The sequence below is a fragment of the Sturnus vulgaris genome, unplaced genomic scaffold (assembly GCF_052056855.1).
Source record: "Sturnus vulgaris isolate bStuVul1 unplaced genomic scaffold, bStuVul1.hap1 Scaffold_192, whole genome shotgun sequence".
Taxonomy (NCBI): Eukaryota; Metazoa; Chordata; class Aves; order Passeriformes; family Sturnidae; genus Sturnus; species Sturnus vulgaris.
This window is the reverse complement of record NW_028276155.1, coordinates 7,761,317-7,776,975: the sequence shown is the minus strand read 5'-3', so window position 1 is coordinate 7,776,975 and position 15,659 is coordinate 7,761,317. Positions and strand designations below refer to the sequence as shown.

At 51.5% G+C, this 15,659-nt stretch overlaps 1 long non-coding RNA gene across 1 annotated transcript in view; it reads right to left on the bottom strand.

Annotated features, from left to right (window-relative positions):
- Positions 1 to 7,659: 7,659 nt before the first annotated feature.
- Positions 7,660 to 15,659, bottom strand: part of LOC148218288 (uncharacterized) — a 256,820-nt gene continuing 248,820 nt past the window's right edge. The window contains exon 2 of the long non-coding RNA XR_015800521.1: positions 7,660 to 7,772. This is a non-coding gene — a long non-coding RNA (uncharacterized LOC148218288). The remainder of the gene's footprint in view (positions 7,773 to 15,659) is intronic.

Sequence of the window (15,659 nt, the reverse complement as noted above, 5' to 3'; positions counted from 1 at the left end):
AATCCTTTACAAATCCATTTCTCACAAATATCAATCACAGAATGCTGCAATCACCTCTGCTCTGAAGAGAACAGTAGTAAAATATATACTTGAAAATTGGAAAGGATATTTCTTAGAAGCTCTTTGTCATATTTCTCCATAACTGGAGTTGAAAAACTTCTGAATGAATGGGACCAAACCAGAGGGAAATCAAGGCAGAACCGTGGTTTGAATTTCAAGAATTCAGTCAGAATCAAACTCTAAATTTTCTGATACTGTTCATGGGTCCCACTGAGGGACACGACTGAGAAAGTGTCCCCAGGTTCCAGTGTGAGCAGGAAATTGGAGGCAGAGATGACAGGTGGTGTGGGAAATGCAGGCACAGAGAGCTCTCAGGGCCTTGTGCACACAGGCTCAGAGATTGAGATGGAAACAAGGTTTGACCTAAGACCTTGGAGAAATCTTGGACAATCAGAACATTAACAGTAAAATAGACAAAAAACAAGAATATAAGTTTGTAGTTGAAGTAGAAATATATTTTAAGCAAACAGAAATCTGTGTTATGTGAGAAAAGAAGTATGATAAGTTATATAGCAAAAATTTTAAAGTTTAGCAGTAGAACCTCTTATATACTTAACTGTAATTTTAAGATGCATCAATGTAGGTTTGTGAAGTGTTTTATGATTGGTTGTAAAAAGGACACATTGCGGCAAAGCCATGAGAAGCAAAGAAATTAATGATTGGTGTAAAAGGGTGCTAGCAAACTTCACAGAAGTATTTGATTGGCTAAAAACCTAACATTGAGCATTGTAACCAAGAATTAGGCAGGTTCTGATATTATGACTTTGGAGATAACACCTTTAATATCTCACTTTCTATGAGACTGACACCATGAGGCCATAAGCCATCTTTTACAGTATCGCTCAGTTGCCCCGTCCTTTGTAATAATAATATCCTGATAGGCATTTTTTGGACATCAAAGCTGCCAATTAAAGTCAATATGGATTTAAGGACATCTGGTCTATCCATTAAAATCAATGGGGATTTTGAGGAAATTTGGGGAAATTTGGGGGAAATGTTGGGCTGAATTCTGGGAATTTCCATTCCACGATCACAGTGCTGATGCTCTGGAAGTCCTGGATGAATTCCTGGAAGCCAGTTCTGAAACCCTGATCCCACACCTGCGGCCTGTGCTGGAGCTGTGCCTCCAGGAAAGCCCAAAAATCTCCATTTTCAGCCCAAAAACTGGGAATAGCACACCTCAAATTTGAATTTTAGCTCAAAAGATTTGGTGACATCAGGTCTAGCCATTGAAGTCAAAGGGGATCAAGGCTCACCAGATGTACACCACTGAAGTCATTGGGGGATTTTGGGACACCAGGTCTATCCATTAATAGGGCTTGATTGGGAAGGGTTACTGGTTAAACTGGGAGCACTGGGAGCACTGGGAGCACTGGGAGTACTGGGAGCGGCTAAGAGAAGGCACTGGGGTTACTGGGAGCATTGGGACATAACTGGGACCACTGGAAGTGATAAATAAAAATAAATGGGGATAAACAGGATACCAGAGCTACCCTATTGAAATCAATGGTAATGTAGGGACACCAGGTCTACCCAATCAAAGCAACGATTTTTGGGACAGTAGTTTTAGGGGGCCCCCAGGGGTTTAGGGTGATCCAGGTGTCCAGTGGGGACCCAGGTATATCCAGATGATTTTTGAGGTGATCCAGGATATTTCTGGGGATACCCAGGGGTACTCAGGTGGTTTTGGAGGGGATCCAGGTGATTTTGGGGGGGGGGGGTACCCAGGTGATTTTTGGGGCACCCAGGTGATTTTTGGGGGTACCCAAGTGTACTCAGGTGATTTTTCTGGATATCCAGGTGATGTTTGGGGCACCCAAGTGTCCCAACTCACCATGATGGGCTGGGAAAGGATGTTGGCTACCATTACATCCTCTGAGTTGACATGGATACAGATGACCCTTGGCAGCTGTGGGGCTGTCAGGGGGCACCCCAACATTCAGGGCGCACCCCAAAACTCCAGGTGAGGGCCCCAGGGGTGGGAGGGAGCCCCGAGTTGCCTTGGGAGAGGATGCAGTGCAGGTACACCCAGGCACCTTGGTCTGTGGGGTCAGTGAAGACGGTGTTCTGCACAAGCTCCAGCTCTGGGGAGAGCAAAGGGGGCACCCAAAATCTCAGGGGGGCAGCGAGGTCACCCAAATTGACGCTTGTAAAAATTTTATAACCTACAACAAAAGTTATAGGTATGTATTTTATTCAGCACTGAGGTGCATGAGGGATAGCTCCTCCAAAAACATGCACACCTTCAGCAACCTGAGCCTCTCTTTTTATTCTCTACAAACTAGGAATACACAATAAACCTAATACATATTCATTTCCTAACCCCCCCTGCTTCATATTAAAATTAGCTCCACACCTCTTTGCCACTGCACACTGCTCCATGTTGGTCACTCTGCTGGTCATCTGGGGGTCCTTGGGATGAAGTAAGCAGTCTTCCTCTCAGCTGAACTTTTCACCTCACTTTCTTTGAGCATGCATATTAGTCTTTGGCCATTTTCCACCCCTTGATACCATATTTTGCTGGCTCAGGAATCTAAGGAATCTCCCTTATCTGGAAGGGGCCTTGCTCTTCCATCCTGTTTGCGAATTCTTGCCCCTCTATCTTTTTGTAGCCTTGCCCTGTCCTCCTGTTCTTGCAATGACAGAGAATTTTAAGTACTCATAGAGTCTTGTCAGCTCCCTTCCACTTAAAGCATCCTCCTGTATTTTTACCCTTAACTCTAATTTTCATTTGAATTCCCCGTTTCAGTGTCACAATAGCTCCTTGGTTCTATAGGCCCCACAGCTTCATCCTTGACCCTTGGTTCCACAGGGGTCCTGAGTTTCACAAAGGTCCCCCTGATTCCATGGGTCACCAGAGTGTCACAATGGTCTCTTTGGTTCCATGAGGTTCCAGAGTGTCTCCATGGCATCCTTGGATCTGCTGCATTCCTTGTCACAACTGACCCTTGGTTCCATGGTCACCATGGTCGCTGTCAGAGGCTGGATGAGATCAATGTCCCAGACACCTGGGGATGAGCTGTCAATCAGTCACACAGTGGGCTGGTGCTGACCCAGGCTCTGATTGCCCCAGCAATCACAAGTCCCACCTGGGGGAGGCCCACGAAGGCCCAGGGGCTTAAAACACGGAGCAGGCGCTCAGCCCATGGTCCATACCCTGCCTTCTCCTGGGCTCTGTGTCTCACCCACACTGGAACCCCAGGGGTTGGGAGCCATGTGTGTGTCTATCTTCAGAGTTTCTGTCTTTCTGCCTCTCTCTCTTTCCTCTCCTTCTAATGCTCTTTATATGGAACAGTTTTGCGTACCTCAACAATTTAAGTGTTTAAAGATTTCTTGGTTAAATAGGCTAAGTTAATCAAATTCTTCCTATGATAAATATTTTATGTTGACTAAGATGTTGTATTAAATCTTTGTAAAAAGTTCCTTGATTTTCTGTACTTTGCTGGTAAAATTTTTGTGTCTTTTTGACTTCTTCAGAATATCTGGCTGGGGTTTCTCCTCTGCACCAAGCCTGAGGGAAGAAACCTTTGGTCACCCCCAGCATTTCAGTGTTCTGGAGTGTTCCAGCCCTACAGGCTCACCATGGCCTCTTGTTTCCATCAGGCCCTGCTGTGTCACACTGGCCCTTGGTTCCATGAGCATCTGGAGTGTCACACAGCTTGATGACATTTGTCCTTGCTGCCCCTGCCATCCCACTGCCCCAGCAACAGCCCCGAGCCACCCGTGAGGGACAGGCCCTGCTGGGCCAGGCCTGGGCTCAGGCCTTGGCCTTTCTGCTTCCTCCACCCAGCCCAGGCCTTGCTCAGCATTGCAGTTCCCTGCTCACAGCCTCGGGCTCCTGCAATCCTGCCCTCAAGGATCTGCTCTCACCAGTCCCTGGGGAGCCTTTGGCACTCCCTGCCCTCAGTGGGGCCACTGATGCTCCAAGGGACTTGGAGTTTTGCTTCTGACTCCTTGAGCAGCTTCTTCAACCTTCTCTCAGTGCCTGAGGGTCCTGGATTCAGCCCTATAACCACCATGGGATTGATCAAAATACAGAATGCCCTCAGGAGCTCTTTTTCTTCCTTCAATTGCCTTCAAGTCTTCGGGGCAGTGCAGCTGTGTGACATTGACTGGCACTGTGCCTGAGACAGAGACACAGCACTCTATGATCCATGTGACAAAAAGCCCTTCATTGTTCTGACTTCACCTTAAATACCTTTCTTCATGTTCCTGGGCAAGCCCTTGTGATTGCTTGAAAGTTCAGGCTGCTCAGCTCTCTGACGAGTATCTCCTGCAGCTTAGCAGGGACTCATTGGATCAAATCCTTGTCTGTCTCCAATTCTGTCCTATCTCTGTTCCTTGGAGGCCTGTCTATCAGGTCAGGCTGTTTCTCCCATATGTGGCCAAATTAACTGCCCTGTACAAGCCAGATTGCGCTGTGACAATTAACCATTTATTTTTTATTAATTTGAAGAAAAATTTTAAAACACAAACATGCAGCTTGTTCTCTGTTATCTTACCTGCAAGGGCTCTTTTGCATGCAAGATGACATCGACAGCAGAAAATTAATTTGGATGGGGTTTTTACTTAGCTTAATAAATTTGTCTTTCTTAGGTTGTGATGAGTTCCATGTACCAAAAGCTGCAGTGCTTATGTTCAGGAGCCGTTGGGTGAATTTAGTACCTTCTGGTTTCACATATAACCATTTAACTGCTTAAAATAGATATTGTGGAACAGCAGACTGAGAGCCTGGAGCTGCTCACTAATGCTCTGCACATCCTTCTGGCTAAGTCCTGCAGCCTCTTTGAAGTCATGACTAGCATTTCCAGCTGTAGTCAAAGAGCAGCAGCTCTGTCGTGGGGCAATAGCATATATACCAACAGCCAGCTGGCCTCACTTCTGCCAGTCCATTTTTGCCTTCTTGATGTCGTTTCTGAGGAAGTCCATTGGAGCAGTTTGGCTGCCAGTGGAGATTGATGCAGTAAAAGAGCAACACGTTGTGCTCTGAAAGAGGGATGCATGTGCACAGGAGATCTAAGCAGCTATGGCTGGCTTCACAATCAGGGCCAAGAAGGACTTGGTCTCTGCTCAAGAGTGTAGATGCAGCAGGACTTTGTTGGCCTTGAATTGCAGAGGAAAGCCTGCTGCAGTACCAGGACTCAGGCACTTCTCTTCAGCTCCTGAAAGCAGAGCACTTCCACGTGGGTTTGGAGTTGGTGCAGCAGATCAAGGAGCCTCTCTTGGCAATTCTCTGGCACTCCACACAGGTGAAGGCCTCGTGGCTGCTCGTGGCTTGTCTTGCTCTGGTCTCATTTGACTGTGGGCAAACGAAAGGTCTTGATCAGCTGGGGGGATAGAGTCAGGATAGTGTGTGTGCAGGGGAGGGGTTTGCACCCCAAATTACATCTTGTTTCTCTGTCTCTTTGGCTGCTCTTTCCTGCTAACAGGATTTCCATGTTGGGCTCCAGACTTGAGGAGATGCTGTTCAGAGAAAGTTGAAACTCCCAAATGTGCCTGCTTCAGCCCTTGCATGTACAGGGTGAGTTTTCTTAGTAGGGTAACAGGGCAAGGTGAGTGAGTGCAGACAAAAAGCAGGTGAGCAGAGTTTTCTCCTGTGCTCACTGACACACAAAAGAGTGAATGACAGACACGGATTATTTGCATCCTGTTTTGTGGCTTGAGGTAGCAATTGAAGTGACATAGTGGTGTAGGGAAAGCAGCAAAACCTGTGCTTGTATGCAGCTCTGATCCAGAAAGCTCCAACACTGACAGACTCAGTTATGGAAGTTGCTCTCCCTGGACTCTCTTGAGTTTCTTTGGATGGAGATGCTGAGACCATGACAGTGGGGTGTTGTGGGGCTGGGTGGTGGCTGGTGCTCACAGCAGAGGCTCTGCTCTTGTGCTCTCCTTCTCAACAGGCAAAACCTTAACATCCTGTGTGACTGCCCCAACACAGATGAAGGTGGCAAGGAGGCTGAAGATGAGGAGTGTGATCCACAGTGGCAGGAAGACTACGATGATGACCTTGATGAAGACAACTTTATGATTGATAATGATTCAGATTGTGATTCTTAATTTAATGATAATGACAGCTATCGTAGCTAACACTAGACATGTTCTGTCACCCAGCCTGCCACCTTGGACCTCTGCCTCTACTTTGTCTCAACCAGTTTGTGTTCATGTTTTTCCTCGAAGGCAGGGAGCAGCTCTCAGATGGAACAAAACATTTCCTCTGAGAGGTTTCTTGCTCAGTGACTCTTGAATATGCAGGAACATGCTCTGGGCAGCTGGTCTGTGTTACTGTGGCCACCTCTCTCAGAAAGGCATCTCCTTGCCTTTTTCCCTTGTTCTCCAGTTCTGCCTGTAGGTATGTGAGTTAGAAAGTCACAGCCCACCTGCACAGTGAGGACCACTTGCCACCTGTTCAAGGGCTGCTCCTTGTGCTTGGTGTGCCCTCCCCAAGGGATGGGCACAGGGGAGGGTGGCATGTGTCCCAGCACAGCCCTGTCTAGCAATGGCCAGTGTCTAGAAATGCTCTAAGAAGATGCATTTACACTCAAGTTCAAGCCTCCCAGCTGGAGCTGGTGGGATGCTCTCCAGCCACAGATGGATGTGGTTCAGTTCCTGTGGTTGAGAGGGGCTGCATTTTTGCCCTTTGTTGGTGTTTTCTTCTCTGTTAGGAAGCAGGAAGGGCTGCTGTAAATGACACAAGGTTGCAGAATTGTTTAAGTTTATAAATACATGCACACACATATATTTTATATATATGCAGAGATTGTCCAGATAATACTGTATCTTTGCCAAAAAAGAATGAACACCCAGGGGTTTGAAAAACAAGTTCTATTTAAAAAAATCAACAGTTTTCTTCCAGCACAAGCCTTCTTCTTGTCTGTGAGGAACAGGGGAGTGAAGGGAGAGCAGGATATCCTCAAGTGAGGATGTGACCTGCATGTGCTAATCCCAGAAGTTATTTGTGAAATTCGTGTGGCTTTGGAATCCTCAGGCAGGCCACACAGTCTGCCATGCCAAGTGGCTTTTCCTTCCTGGGCAGTTCAGGGAACAGTGAGAGGGTGTGGGGAGGGCTGGCAAAGAGGGCAGGGCACCAGGCCATAGGGAGGGGTGGGGCTGCTGTTTCTGGGAGCAGGAGCAAGGCAGGATGCCTGCATGGTGATGGAGGGGTAACATCTGGTGCCCAGAAAAAGGCATATGACCAACATTGAACTTGTCAACTTCCATGTCAAAATGGGCTCTTGGAGGACATGGAGCTGTTTTCCCTGGGTACTTTGATCAATTGCATGGAAGGGGGAAGGATGAAGAATTTGGGCAGTGTTGGAGCCAAAATGGCATTTTGCCACTTGTGATTTCCTCCCAGCTTCTGCAGAGGGGTGACAGCTCCAGCCCTGCAAACCACTCCCTTTTGCAAGGCACACTCAGACCTTGCTGGAAGCTCAGGGTTCTTGAAGGGGCTGCTGCAGTTGGCAACAGGAGCTGCTGTTGAATTTTTCACGTTGCTTAACCCCCCATCCCAAATCCCACCAAGAGGAAGGGCTGAAAAAGATTTCTGCGGAAGAAGGGAGGCCAAAAGCTTGGAAAAGGATGAAAGAAATAGGCTGATGATGATAACAAGAAATAAATTTATTTTTGGCAGCAAATGAACACCTGCCACCCTCCAGCCCTCCCAGATGGGCAGGCCCAAGGGTGCCGTTTCCATGGCATGAGGTGCTGGGAGCCTGGGGAGAGAAGCCAGAAAGCCACGGTCAGTCACAGAAGGCTCCTGTCCCCCCTGTCCCAGCAGGGCCTGGGCGTGGGCCAGGCTGCTGGCTGTGCCCAGAGCCCAAACCTCCCAACCCATTCTCTCATTTTTAGAGGAGAGCAGCAGGGCAGGCCACGCTCCACCTCTTCTGCTTAAGCACGGCACAGCAACCTCCTCAGCAGCTGCAAGAGCGAGATTCTTGTGTGCCCACTCCCATCTGCCCCTGTGCCACCTGTGCTGTGGAGCTGGGTACCCACCTCTGCAGACCTGCTGTCAGGAGAGGAGCTGATCCCACACAAGGTCCTCGTCCTTCTTGAGGGGGATGTCCCTGCACACCGTGGCTGCCCCGGGTAGCGCCGGCACCTCCGTGGAGTGCGTCCAGTGCCGGCGCTTCCCCACCCGGTCTGGGCACAGGGTGCAATCTTCCTGGAAAAAACAAAGAACAATTGCATGAAAGTCAATTCAAAAGGAGACCTAGAAAGAAGAAAAAACACCAAAGGTTATCAATGTTTCAAAGGGCCTGGGGAGGGTCTGACCACTCCATGCAAGAATTAAACCTCTCCCCAGGTGGGGAAAAACCCCACCTTTCCTGCCTCTAAATCCACCCCTTCCTCAAGGGCCTGAAAAGCAGACCAGCTGGGCCATGGCTTTGGGACCCACCCCCCTCTGCTGTCCCATCCTCATGGATGGGTACTTTTGTCAGGCAGGCTGCCCCCACCCCAGCCCGCATCAGGCTGGCTGGCAGAAGCTGTAGGCGAGGCCAGGAGCCGGCTCCCCTTCCACAACATCCGTCCCCTGTCCCGCCAAAAAGCAGCTGGGCGGGCGGCGCAAAGATGAATATTCCCCATTGCCGCCGAGCGGGGAACCTCCGGCGCGTGGCCAGGCCGAGCCCTGGCATGCCTGGGAGCACGAGCATCCCCCCGCCCCTGCACCGGCTGGGGACTCATCTTGATTTCGTCGGGGCACAGAGCCTGTCCTGTCCTCCAGGAAGGGGCCACAACCAAAGCCCGTGGGCTTTGCCCCGCCAGCGGCCAGCTCGAGGATGGTGTTCTCCGGCTCCGCGTCGTGCTCCAGAAGAACACGCCAGCTGTGCCTCGGCTTGCGGGGACATCACGATGCCATTGAGCTGCAGGGGGATGTTTCCCCTTGTCCAGTCTGTGGCAACTTCACTGCACTGTGCCACCACTTCTCCAATAGGACGGGGAGCCCTGAGCCGCTCCCTCCACAACTCGCCGGGGACCCACGGAAGCGTCTCCTCGGCCACGCTCTCTGCTCCGTGCCACGGCCACAGGGAAACGCTCTGGGGTTTGCTTTGAGCGCCATGAGACACCAGCAGCTGGAACTTGCTGGGCTCCTGGATCCTACTGTGCAGAGGGATGGATCTCTGCTGTCTCCTGGGCCAGCTGGGGGTTCTGCAGCCAGGAATGCTCAAAAAGCTCTTCTAGGCATGGCCTGTCTGCAGGGTCCATGGATAAACACCACCTGATCAGGTGCTGGCACTCTGCAGAGAGAAACCAAAAACCCCTGGTCAGCTCCTGTCCATGCTCTCCCAGATTCCACAGTGCCCACCCCACACTAGGAGTGCTCGGAGCTGCACCCTAAGCTTCCCATCCATCCTCCCTTTTGGAGCAGAGCAGCACACATGCCACCTCCTCCAGCTAAGCCCAGGAGATCAACCTCCTCCCTCGCTGCAGGAGCAGGACGCTTATGTGCCAGCTGCGATCTCCCAAGCCCCTTCTTGCTCCCGTGCCTTGAAAACATATCCCCACCTTGAGACACCCGGGGTGGCAAGAAGAACTGGCCCCGGATGATGTCCTCAGGGGTTTTGAAAGGAAGGTGCCCGCAGACCAGATCATAGAGCAGGATGCCCAGGGACCAGATGGTGGCTGGCTGGCCATGGTAGCAGCCGAAGAGGATCCACTCTGGCGGGTTGTACTGCGGAGTTCCTATGGGACACGGGCACAGATCATCAGGCCGATGCTGCTCCCTCCCTCCCAGCCAGCTCAAACACAGCCAGACCCTGCCCCCGCCAAAAAACAACTTGGCTGCAGCTGGCTGAAGAAGGATTCCCCCTCCCTCCCTCCCTGCCTCCGTCTTCCCCTGTGCCAGCAAAGGGGAGAACCTCCGCTGCCCAGCTGGGCCCTGGCTTTGGGCTCACCTGCCATGTGGGTGTAGAACGTGTCCTGGAGGAAGGTTCCGCAGCCAAAGTCAATGAGCTTCGCCTCGCCCGTGGCCAGGTCAACGAGGATGTTCTCGGCCTTGATGTCGCGGTGCAGGACGCCGCGGCTGGTGCAGTGCCGCACGGCCTGCAGCACCTGGCGGAACAGCCCCCGCGCCACGGGCTCTGGCAGGAACCCCCCCGCGTCCAGCAAGTGCCACAGGTCCCGACAGCGCTCCGGACGCTCCATGACCAGCGCGAAGCCGTCGGGCAGCTCAAACCAGTCCAGGAGCCGCACGACGCCGCGGAAGCCAGGGCACGACACCATCCACAGCAGCACCAGCTCCAGTGGCACCAGGGCGCCCTTGTGCTGCGGGGGGACCGCGATGCCGTCAGCGGGGCCGATGCTGCGCCGCGCCTTCGGCACCCCCTGCCCGGCGCCACCGCAGCTCACATTGCCCGGCCCGGGACGCTGCGCGGCCCCCGCTCACTCCACGCTCGCTCCCCTCACAGCGTCCCGGCTCCCACCCTGCCGGGCCTGGCCTCAGCCCCGCCCGGCACGCCCCGCCGGCTGCTCCCGCTGGCCCCGCTCACTCACCAGCCGCGCCCACTCCCAGATGCGATCCCGGCCCACTCGCTTGATGGCCACCTGCAAGCCAAGACAAGCGGCGGGCTGAGCTCGCCGCCCGCCGGTCCCCCCCTCCCCGCTCCGAGCCGGCCCCGTCTCTTACCGGAGCGCCGTCGGCGAGCCGGGTCCCGGCGTAAACGCTGCCGCAGCCGCCCCTCCCCAGCAGCGGGCCCTCCCGGTAGAGCTGCTCCAGGGGAGGCTTCTCCGCCCGTGCGGACGGCACCGCGCTCTCGGCATTCTGCCCGGGGCACCCACTCGCCCCAGGCGCTGCTGCTTGCCCAGCCGCCCCGGGCTCCGGCGGCTCGGGGCCGGCGGCCGAGCTGACGGGCGGCGGGGCTCGCACCGGGGAAGCTGCCGGCGACGGGGCGGGAGCCGGGCGGCTGCGGGGCGGCTCCGGGCGGAACCGCGGGAGGGGCCTCGTTCGGGGCCGGGGCCGGGCCAGGGCCCGCGGCAGGCGGAGCCAAAAGGCGATGATGCTCCAGCACCACCACCAGCAGAGTGAGGAGCTCCTGCTGAGGCTCTTCAAAAGGCGCCGCAGCCAGTGCGGACAGAGGCGGGCAGGGGCCCGGCTCGCCCACGGGCGCCTTGCGCAGCGCGGCATGAGCCGGGCTGGGAGAGGCGGAACACGGACGGGACGGAACGGGAGTAGAGGGAGTGTGAAAGGGAGAAGGGGACGGAGAGCGAGTCGGAATTCGAGCGGAAAACCGATCGAGAGAAGCGCTGCTGCTGCTGCTGCTGCCGCTGCTGCGGAGCCGCCGGAGCGCGCGGCCGTTCTTCCTCCGCGAGCCCAACGGAGGAGCGGCCGCGCGCCCCGCGGAACGAAAGAAACAAACAAAGAAATAAAAAACGAAGCTAATTCGTATTAGAGAAATAACCAAATAAAGAAATGTAGGCATAAAGAAGATTGCTGGCTTGTGGCTTTCTTCTTTGGGTGAGATGAAGCTTTTCGTGGAGAAGAATTGCCTCTTCTGACAGTTTTGCCAGTGTGAACAGGAGAAGAGCATTTAAATTTCAAGTAGAATAGAGAAATCTTGTGAGTATTGTCATCTGTCTTCATTCTCTGTTGAGATACTTGCAGGCTGCCAAAAGACATTGTCTGCAATGTGGAACTTGGTTCCAATTTTCTTTTCTGCCCGAGGATGAGGAGGGGAGGTATCCCAGACTCATGGAGTCATGGCATGGTTTGGCTGGGAAGGACCTGAAAGATCACATCGCTGCAACCCCCTGCTGTGGCTGGGGACCCCTTGCTCTAGACCGGCTTGTGTGGAGCTCCATCCAGCCTGGCCTCGTACACTGTCAGGGATGGGCATCCACAGATTCTCTGGGCAACGTGCTCCAGGAAAGTGGTTTTTTTCTGAATTTCTGTTCCAAACCTACTCTCTCTCTTTCAGTTTCGATCCATTCTCCCTTTTGCTGTCTCTGCCTGCCCTTGTACAAAAAAAAACTTGTCTGGCTTTCTTGTAGGTTGCCGTCAGGTACTGGAAGGCCACAGTTCAGTAAAGCCTAAGCCTAAGTCCCAGTCTCTTTTCCAGGCTGAAGAAGCCCAGCTGTCTCAGGCTTTCCTTGCAGGAGAGCTGCTCCAGCCCTCGCAGCATCTCGCTGTCCCTCCTGGGCACCTGCTCCAGCGCGTCCCTGTCCTTGCGGGCCGTGCTGGGGAGCCCAGCAGAGCCGGACGCGGCCCTGCAGGGGCAGCGACAGCGGCTGCAGGAGACACGGCCCTGACAGCGGCTGCAGGAGCCGGCAATTGGCGATTGGCCGCCCGCTCCGCAGAGAGCCGGGGCGCGGGGCACGGCAGGAGTTTTAGGCACGGAACTGTGTTATGAGGTGCTGTGAGCTCGTGGGGGATGGCAGGAGATGAATTCCCAGAAATGGCTGTAACGGGCATCGATGGTGTGACAATTGATAAAAGATTCGTGTTGTGATAAATGTGATTCGTGCTAATTAAATTGTAACTATATTAGCAAAATTGTATTTAGATCAATAGAAGACAATTGTTACCGAGTGAAAGGGGGGGGAGATGGGCGAGACAGGACAAAAGACATCTTCCAGATGTTGGGAGTTGAAGAAGAAGGTTGGAAGAAAGTCAAATAAGAATAGTAGAAGGACGTAGGTCTGATAAGCAGCATCTAGAAATAGAGCTTCAACCTTGAAATGGGCAAAAATGGAATGATTCCAAGCATGGGACTTAATTAAAGTCATGTTATGGAAAACATTTGCTCAGTCACACAGGGCGCCTGCGCTACCTGCAGGTCACACCTCGGTCACTGATGAAGACGATGAGCCTTCATTGGAAATAAGACCCTCAAAAGGATGAGAGACCCCCTAACCCATTAGTAGAGCATGCACCAAACTACATAGTGACATAGAATTTTAGAAATAGAAACTAGGAGGAGTTTTCTAGAAACTTCTGTAGCCTATAGTATATAAGTGGGATTGTTAGCCCGGATGCTTTGGTACGAGAGGAAGGGCAGGCCCCTCCCCGTACCCCGGGTCGGTTTTGCTTATGCTTTATATAAACTTCAATTATACTAAAACACTTACTCTCAAATTTCATCTATCCCAAATTATACAACTTTAATACTTTACTTGGATTGTATTCAATTTCAATAATTTTTGTAATAATCTTTAATACTTTTGATTGTATTCATTTATAATTGTTACTATTAAAAATTTGTTGTTACATTTAATCTTTGTTGTTTGATAAATTGGAAAAATAGAAAATCATTCATAACAATGACCATGTAGCTGTGCATCTTATTTCTGCCGCACTTAAAGGGTTAAAACCCCTTTCCACGGCTACAGACTCCCTTTCCCCTCAGACCTCTCCCGCTTTCCCAGCGACTGCCAAGGTCCCTCTGTGCCCCCTTGGCCGGCGACCACGGCGACGTCCCCAACCCGCCGGGCCCCTCGGGCAGCCCCGAGACCTCTTCGGTGGCCACGGACGACGAGGAAGCCCCGGGGCCGCCGCCATCGCCCCGCGACCGCCGCCATCGCCCCCCGGATCCGCCGCCATCGCCCCCCGGGGCCGCCGCTCCCCCCGGCCGGGCCGGGCCGGGCCTGAGGCGGGCGCAGCTCCCGCCGCACAGCGCCTGCGCCACAGCAGCTCCGCTAGGCGGCGCCCCCCGCCCGGCGCTGAGGGGCCGCCGCCGCTTCCCGCCCTTGGCCGAGAGCTGCCGGCGATGGCGCCCGGCCGCCCTTCCAGCGGCGCCGTGGAGAAGGAAAAGCGGTTTAAATTGTTCGTTCCGCCCCGCCTGAGCGCTGGGCAGTGGTCTGTGGGCAGATCCCAGGTGAGCGCTCGGCCGCGGGGCCGCTGAGGGCAGCCCCCCCTACCCCGGGCCGCCCCTCGGGCTGTCTCCTGCCCTGGACTCATTTCTGTGCACATGCCAAGACTGGTGCCGGGGGAACATCTTCGGTTGGAATTTCAAAGACTTCTGCTGTTACTTTCTGTCACAGCTGTGAAAAACGAGGTTCAGTTTTCTGGTAGATTTGAAAAAGTTCAGTAAAAGACTGTAAGAGACAATAAAGCAAAAGGTTACAACAGCCGGGTGCTTGGCATTCCGCCAAGAGCACACACAAACTCAGAAAACACTTCCTTAAATGCATCAGCCTGTTGCATATTTATAGACCTCTCATGCATTCTTCAAAATCACCCCCCCCCCCCAACCTGTAAATCAACATTTTTTTACCTTTTTTATTTTTTTTTTCTTGTGGCTCCTCCTTGTCAGCGCACTCCCTGATAACGGAGATCAGTAAATTCCTTCCCTGGAATTCTGGTGTTCATCAGCCCTGTCTTCATCCAGACAGGATAATCCAAGAGTGTGAAGAATTTCCTGATTATCTTTTTACAATTCTCTGATTTAATTGCATGAACAAAAGCTTTTTACATTACCATGTTATAGTCTAAAAAAATATATATCACACTGCTATTTTTAAGTCTTGTTAATAGCAGAACTAAAAGAAACTGTATTCATACAGCAACATTTTCCAACATCATACATACAGCATTCATTTTAATGTTTGCAAAAAGCCAATAATGTAATATGTGCTTATAACACAGCTGAAGGGACTCCTCTTGTCAGCCTGTGCTGTGTGTTGTAACTGTAGCTCAGTGATGATAAATCCGTGTTTGGGGTGGCTCATTCAGCACCCAGGGCGAGCAGTGACCCCCTCAGATGCTCCCACTGCCGTTGATGTTTTGCTCTCACCAGATCAGGTGTGCAGTGAAAATGTTCCGTCCCCACTCTGAGTTATGGGAATTCAACGAGTTATTTTTTCATGTTGAAGCTCCTTATGAAATATGTTGAGATTCAAACAGGATATTCTGACAGCTGATGAGTTATGCTGTTTACAGGATGAACTTCTATGACTTAAAAACCTTGTAAAAGGGTATTTTCATGCTGAAACATAATCAGATATGGTTTAGAACTGCCCTTGGAAGTAAAGCAAAAAAGAAATATCAGGTACTGGTCTTGAAAAAAGTAATTTGGCTTCTTAAGTCCTTTACCATGCACCAGTGCACAGACAGGCAGGAGCTGCTGAGTTCCCTGCATTGAAAGCTTCCCCTTTGGCCACAGTCAAAAATAATAATAAAGAAAACTGAAAGAAACCAAGTTTGATAAACCACTGTGAAATAAGAAGCAAGCAAGTTCCAAAGCCTTCACCAAAACCTTGGGCTTTGAAATTGTAGGCAGCTGATTTATTAATGAAAAATTCCATTTTCACATCATCTGTAGGATTTTTGGGGTTTTTTTTCAGGATTTTATAATCCTTTTTTACAAATCTACCCCAATGAACTAATTTTTTAATTTGTGCAGGGTTTTAACAAATGCTTGGATGATGATTTTAAATTGCCATTCGATGTGTCCAACCCTGGCAAAATCACTGATTCAGGTAAGACTAAAATATTGGCCATGCACGTTCTTTAAATTTTTTTATATTGTCGAGTTCTAATTTTTTTTTGAGTAGTCTTAGAGTTTCATATCTGATAACACTGTTAAATACAGTTTCACTGTTAGTATTTTTTAGGAATACATTGATCAAAATCTCTTCATGTTTCAGATATAATTTCACAGCAGGTC